This window comes from Equus asinus, chromosome 2 (assembly GCF_041296235.1).
Source record: "Equus asinus isolate D_3611 breed Donkey chromosome 2, EquAss-T2T_v2, whole genome shotgun sequence".
Lineage (NCBI taxonomy): Eukaryota > Metazoa > Chordata > Mammalia > Perissodactyla > Equidae > Equus > Equus asinus.
The window spans coordinates 96,057,171-96,065,126 of NC_091791.1; positions in this window are offsets into that span (position 1 = coordinate 96,057,171).

Sequence of the window (7,956 nt, forward strand, 5' to 3'; positions counted from 1 at the left end):
AGGAGCGAGCAGGCGCTGGAGGCGGACGACTGGGGAGCAGAGCCGCCCCGCACCGGCGCGCGATGGCTGGTTCTCTCCCGTCTGTGCGTCCTGAGTCTGCGTAACGTCCAGCTGGCCCTGCTCCGCGTGGGCGCCGGGCTTTCCCTACAGATGGGACGCCGGGAGCACAGTGGCGCCTGTGGCTCAAGGAGCCGCCGACAGATGGTGTCGGCCCCCAGCCGCAGATGCGGCTCTGCAGGAACAGTGGGGCCTGCGGTCCGAGAGCCCCCGTCTGGCTGCAGGCCGTGGGGACAGGAGCATCTGTGTGACCGCGGACGCGCCCGCTGGGAGGGGGCAGCCACGCCGCCTGCGGCCCACATCTGCCGGCTCCGTTCACCGCTGTCATCCTCGCCTCCACGTGGACGCGCCCCAGTGCGCGCTGCCCGGCGCTGGACCACGTCAGCGCCATTGCGACCCCGCCCCAGACCCCGTCCGAGCACCTGCTCCAGAGATCGCGTCCCCGATGCTGGGGACCGAGCTACGTGTCCACGCGCAGCATTTTGTTTAATCCTCATGCTAACTCCGTGAGCCAGCGCCGTTATTGTCCCCCTCTTCCAAAAGTGGAGACTGAGGCACAGCCGAAGGGGCTGCCGAGGTAACTCAGTCAGAAGAGTGAGGCAGCGGTCTCCCAAACCAGCCCGGCCTCGCCCGGGAGGCAGGAGGCCACGGGGAACGTCCACGACGGGCTACGGAGGGGGTACCAGCGAGGGGCCCCCGCGCTCACCGGGGGATGACAGGAGAGGACCGTTTTCAATTCTGGGGTCAGTCTGGAGGCTTCACCGGGGAGGTGGCATTTGTGTGGAGGCTAATAGGATGACAAAAATTACGTCAGGAAAATAATAAGAAAAAGAGGGACAGCTGGGTACAGAGCCCTCTCCAGGCACGGGGCAGCTCTTCCGCTATATGGACTCATTTAGGGCGATGGCTCTCTGAAGCGAGCCCGTCACCGCCCTCGTTTTATCAGGGAGTGAACGGGGGTGTGAGGGAGGTTAGACACACTCATGTGGTGACAAAGCCGGCAGCTTGAAGAGGCTTCATGATGCTAAATGATGATGAGGATAACGATGGGGGAGGAGGAGAGGATGGGAGGTGGGGAGCAGGAATAGTGGAGGTGGCGGTGGTGGTGGGTCTGGGTTAAGCGGGGGGCGGCAGGGGTTCACCAGGAGTCCTGTTTCCACCCTCTCTGCCTCAGCCTTCCCCAAGCTGCTTACCTCCCTAGGACTCACTCGCTCGGGGCATTTGAGAGGCTGATGGAAAGTTGCAGGCTCCTGGGATCAAAGATGCTCTGGAGACAAGATGGGCTGCCTTCTTCATTCTTTTCTCAGTTCTGATTCTAGCGTTGGATGTTTTTTCCAAATCCCACAAAACCCCCAAAACCCCCAAACAACGTATGCTCGCCTCAAAGTCTGTATGTAACTCAGGGGACATGCATCCCAGGCGGGTCCCGCAGGGCAGGATGGAGAGGACAAACCGGACACACAGCCCTCAGGGGAGGTGGGGCGCTTGGTCACGGGGCCGGGGGTCTGTGTAGCCTTGGAGCCGGTATGGCAGCAGAGGACGCTCCAGCGAAGGGCTGGCACCCACCCCAGGGGGGCCAGTTCCCACGGGCAGGTGGCTGGGCCTGGAGCAGCTGCACAGAACCTGAAGCAGGAAGGAGCCGGAAAATGTGTGTGCGCGTGTGCATGTGCGTGCGCACGCGCATGTGTGAATGCGCATGTGCTAAAAAAGTCTTTGAAATGAGGCTTTCCTCTGCGGGGGATAAAAATGTTAAAAAGCTGAATGTTCGGTCTGGGACAGGGGAGGAGAAGACATCATCGTTCCTTTTCCAAGGTGAATTTCCTGGGGATTTATTTACTCCTTACTGGAAACTGAAAACCGTTAGGGAGAAGACGTAAGATCAACGGGCAGTCAGAAATTCAGATCGCCACGGGTAAGGCTCTAGTGGGTTTCCCTTGGAGGATTCTCCCCTTCAGGACAGAGCTACGGGGTGGCCACGTGCTCTGCCGCATCCGCGTGGACAAGAGCGACAGTCGTGGGAAAGTCTCCTCTCGCCGCTGTGGCTGTGAGGAGCGGGCCCACCCTCTGCCTCCTGCTCACTGAGGGCCTGCTGGTTCCAAAGCGGTCACCGTCCCCACACCTTGAGGGGCCTTCGCTAGGAATCGTCTCGAGCGGGGCGCGCGGAGAAAAGTCATGGGACACCGGGTGACTCGCAACTCTCGCCTTTGCTGTGTCACAAGTGGACATTCACGGGAAAGTGGGTCTCCCACCCCACCCTCTGCGTTTCCAGGAGACTCAGGCGTCGGGGTCTCTCGTAAAACCCGCGCCTTCTACAAGCGGACAGTTGGCCTTGTAAACTGCCGGAATTTGCGCCTCTGAAATTTTTGGCCACGTTTCTCTACAGCAATAAAGCAGTAGAGCTGATTCAATGAAATTAGCTCACGTGCTCGCAGGGAGCGCACCCAGAGCTGGTGAGCTGTACCAAATGCATCCATTTCGGAGGTTCCTGGAAATATGAGGCCTCTGGCTTTAAGAGAAAAACAGATTTACATTCCTCCCCGACTCAGCAGGAAACCTTAAATCAAAGGCAACCCACAAATCAGTGCGTGCTTATCTGCTGCGCGCTAGGCCCGGTTTGTAATTACACGTTTATTTGTGTACGATCGACGCCAGGCTGCTCGTCAGACTGCAAGCCCCCCGAGCACATTTGTCTTGATTATCCTCGAACCCCAGGGCCCGGCAGTGCCTGGCACACAGGCACGCTAAATATGTGTGCAAAGAAGGAAGGGAAGGAGGGAAGGAAGAGAGGAGGGAAAGGAGGGAGAGAGAGAATAAAGGGAGGAGCAACGAAGGTTGGAGCGAGTGAGAAATGCTACAAGTGGAAGATACTTACAAGGGTCCCGTCCAGCAGAATAGGGTTTACTTGTAATCCTTCCCATGTGTAAAACGGAGACAACAGCACTCATTGCAATTTTTATTTTATACTCAAATCGCTCTCTTTTAAGTTATGTGATGTGTCAGACAAGAGGTCCCTGCCCTGGGCCCCGTGCTTCAGAGCGTCCCGACCTTGCTGCCCCCTTGGAGTCAGTGGGGACCCCTCTCCAGATAGTCCACTGGGTCTTCCACATGAGGGTTGTGCACCTAGCCCAGCGTGTCCAAGGATGTGAGGGCAGGAAGCAGGGCCTGGAGGGAGCGGAGGCGTCTACACACGTGTCCTGGGTGTGGGACTGAGGCTGGAGGGGGACAGAAGGGGTGGAGGCAGGGTCACGTCCAAGGTTGCTCCTCCCATGTGACCGGGGTCCAGGGCGGAACCCCAAGGCGGCGAGAACTCTAAATTCTCACCTGCTGTCCGGTCATCGCCAAGGGCTGTTTGTCTAGGTAAGAGGTTAGAATGCAGGTCATTCAATAGCTGATAGCTTGATGCGTAACTTTCAAATACTTAGACATATGGTATGTGAGCAAATGTCAGGACACATATGTGTATGTGTGTATAAAGCTCTCAAATTCAGCTGGAATCAACCGCATGGTGACTAAGAGGGAGAAATGTTTCTTCAAGTCCTTTACCCATTTTCAGTTGGACTATTTGTGGGTTCTTTTGCTATTGAGTTGTAGGATTTCCTTATATATTTGGATGTTAATATCTTATCAGATATGAGTTGGTTCTTCTGTGTTCTTTCAGATGAACTTCTGAAAGACCTTCCCCCAAAAAACTTGTTTTGATTGGATTATATAAAATTCTAATTATAAACTAATTTTTAAAGAATTAGCCTAATTAAAACATCTTCTTATCCACAGTTTGCATCTCCAAGCATCATTCGCTCACATAACATTTGCATTATATATTTTTATCAAATCTGAGGACCAACTGTATTATCATTCATCTGATATTTTTGTTCAAATTGACGTCCTTTTAAAACATATATATACCAACTTGAGCTTCTTCTTTGCACTGATATTAGTGAATTCAAGGGTTTGATATACTAATAAGGTTTCATAATGCAATTAAAGTGAAGATATAATAATTGAAATACCACAGGCTTATCTCTGCGCCTCCCGCGGTCAACACGGGTGCGTCGCACTTGTGGATGCCCCGCTGTCTGTTATCCCGTCCTGCCGGTTCTCAGTTTCTTCACATAAGCCTCTCCCCAGTGATTCCCACTGTTAGGGTCACGCCCAGAGAGCCTTTCTCCTGCCCCCAAATTAGAGAAAAAGTCACCTGTTTGCGTTTAGTTCTTTTATGATTTCATTCGTCAAACTCCTTAGCCCACCTGGAATTTATTTTGGTGTATGTCGTGAGGTTAGGAAGAAAAAGCCAACTTAACATAGTGCTTCCAAAACACCAGCCATCTCAGCACCATTTTCAGAACAGTTTCTCCCCTCACTCGTTTGCATTTCTACCTTTGTCATACAGTAAATGCTTTTCAACGTGGGTTCGTTTCTAAAGGTTTACGTCTGTTGTAGGGATCCAGCGCCCGTCTGATGCCAGGATACAGTTTTAATTTTCACAACCTCACAGCACAGTTTAACCCAACAGAGAGCAAGGGCTGCTTCCCCTCTGGTTCGTAGTCGTCGGTCACACGGCACCACCTCGGGATTCTGCCAGCGTCGTCACCTGCCATTCCTCGCACGGGCCGGGAGGCAGAGGCTACAGGCGCCCGTTTTACAGACGAGGAAACTGAGCACAGGGAGAGAAGCCTGGCTCTCCAGGCCACAGAGACAAGGCCGAGCCGGGAGCTCCAAACCCAGGCAGCCCAGCCCCAGAGGCCACGACCTTGACCTCTGCAAGGTGAAATCCCAGCTGAGAATCAACCTCTTTTCAAAGACTATATTCTCCTCATATCTGTTGTCACCAACTTGTTGGTACTTGTTTTATTTACTTGGTTGTTTTATGCTTGTGTTTATTTTTATTATACTTTCCATTTATAATGCTCCTTAAAATTTTCCAGCTAGACATTGTATTTCCTTTCTCTTTTCTGAGACGTGGAATTTACATCTCGGCCTCTATTCTAAATCGATAGCGTTACCAGCAGCTGCGCCCACTCAAAAGCATTCTTTCACTCGAATTTCTCTGCTTGTCAGGGTCAGTGAATCTGCGTTCATTGGCTGCATTCACATTTTACTACAGTGATAACTGTAGAATTTTAATAAATAAAATTGTAGAAGATCTATTTCATTAACATAACAAAATGATTCTATTATTAGCTAAAAACCAACAGCATTGTTGGCACAATTTTTATTGTTTCAACTGAAATGCCCGGGAAAGAAATAATTTTGTCACGAGGATAAACTGGCTACTCGTTCAGTTATTTGTGAGAACATGACAGCTGTGTCTCATTAATCAGCATTTAGATTTTTGGGGTAATGTTTAATGTACACACAAAATTCTTTAGGTTATGAAAGTATTTCTTATTTTTTTTTAAGTTATGAGAGCAGAGAAGGTGTGGTCACATAAAGTATTGAAAAAGACTACAGAGTTTTTAATACTTTTTCCATTCTACATTCTATCACTTTATGAGATGACTGACAAGAAAACAGGAAACCCCACACCCCTCTAGGCTGTCTCCATCCTGCCGGCAAGAATCAAGGGCCCACATGTGTCATCCGCCTCAGTTAAGGCTCATATTTCTATTTTACTGATGAGAAAACCGAAGCTCAGAGACTGGGTGACTGGTGAATGTCACAGACCAGCTGTAGAAAACTCACTGTCAGCAATGGCGAATTCACCTGCCGGCCGGCCCGTGCACGCGCCTGTCACAGACGTCTCCCCATCGAGTGGCCTCATGAGCATCGCTGTGAGATGCCACCCCACCTGCAGGCAGCTCAGAGCTTAAGGAAGTTCTTACCCTGGGCCTGTGTCTGCCTTCCAGGAGCATCTGTCCTTGTTCTGCCCCATGGAGTTTCACGGAACAAGTGTTCCATTGAGAAGTTGTGCAAATATCGGAAAACTATCAATTCCTTCCATTTCTCATTGTCCCCTCCCACTTTTATTTTTAATTATTATTTATTAATTATTTTTTGAGGAAGATTCGCGCTGAGCTAACATCCACTGCTAATTCTCCTCCCTCTTTTTTTTTTTGCTGAGGAAGATTGGCCCTGAGCTAACATCCACGCCCATGATCCTTCATTTAACATGTGCGACGCCTGCCACAGTGTGGCTTGACAAGCTGCCTAAGTCCTCACCCGGGATCCAAACTGGTGAACCCTGGGCCGCCGAAGCAGAGCGTGCGAACCCAACTGCTACACCACCAGGCTGGCCCCATCCCCTCCCACTTCTGATTTTTTAAACTGTATTTCTCAGCACACTTTATCTTTTATTTTATTTAACTCATTACTGTTGTTTCAAGTCTGTTTGTCATTCTCAACTCTGAGGAACACATTTTACCCCAAGACTTTCCTCTGTCAGGAGAGTCAGAGTCCCTTCCGTTGTTTCTCTCACGTCGTAATTTTGAGTGTTTTCCCAACCCTGGTTGTCTTTTCCTGGACAGAATTCTGTTTGAGAAGGTTGGCTGGAGCTTGGATTCTAGAGTCACTGGATTCTAATCCTAGTTCCAAATTTTCCTGGAAATGTGACCTTGGGCAGTCAATTTATGTAATAGAAATGACAGCAAGACCTATGGGTACACTGTGAGACTGGGATGACCAACGACCCAGGTCACTGTGACTGACTTGTGTCGTCGCCAATGCACACGGTTCCCCTTGTTTTATTTCCACACACGGCAGTCCCTCTAGAGCAGACAGCATGGCTGTGGCTGGACCTTTGCTGCTGGGCCTCACCCGTCTTCCCCAAGCAGCGACACGCGGCTCTGAGACAGCGCCTTCACCAAGGGGCACTGTCCAGGTCAGGGGAGGAGCCTGGGGGGGAGGCAAGCGGGGCTCGCTGTCCTTCCTCATGCTCTGCCCAGATTTGGGAGCAGGTGTAGGGGTCCTCCCCGGTTTGACCTGGCAACTCTGACAGTGGGACTGCCCTGTGCTTACCCTGTGGAACAGGGAGGGGCTCACTAGGCAGTCCCAGGTCTCCTCACACTGTGCAAGAGCAGAGCTCTTCATGCAGGTCAGAGCCCCGGCCCCCAGCCTGGCTCCGCTGAGGACCAGCACTTGGTGTCTGGTCGGCCGCACCCTGTTGCTGGCCTTCTGTGTGCTCGCTGTCAGGTGGCCACACGCTCTCCACCATCTTGAGAGTCTAACCTTCTATGGTTTTCGCCAGCTTCCTAGATAGGGGTTCAACCTACAACTTTGGGAAAAAGAAGGGGATTCAATGGAAGAATTGCTTGAATTCCACCAATCTGCTGCTTCTCTGCTCAGAGAGCAGAAAGAGCACTTCCTTCCTGAAGACGGGGTTCCAGGCTCCCCGACTCCCCGCGTCTCTGAGAGATTTTTAAAGTACTTTCTCTTGTTCTTACTCCTTTCTGATATTGCGGAATGGTTATTACTGATTATTAACTAAGTCATGTTTAAATTTTAGAAGTCAAGCTACTTTAAAGGCCCATTTAATAAAATTTATGAAACTTTCTCCATCTCTACTCTTCTAATTCCAGAAGATTTAATAAAGATGTGTGCTGGGACTAGTTTTAGCTTTTTTTCCTCTACCTACAGCAAGGATGGGGTGCTTTTTATTTTATTAAGCCTTTTAGCATTAATTTTTAACCTAAGCACGTATTATTTTTAAAAATTGAGAAAAAGGTCTGGTCAGAACTTGAAACATACAGAAAAGTAAAATGAAAATAAAATTGTGATTCCACCACTTAAAGAATAACCATAGTTAAAATTTTGATTTCTTTCTAACCTCTCCGTTTGCTTTTTCTAATGCTTACTGAGTGTTTAGTGACACACACACTCTCCTTATCTCCTTTTTTGTTCACTAAACATAAGGAGAGCATTTCCCATATTATTAAAATAGTCTTAAAAATGTGTGCTCTATGT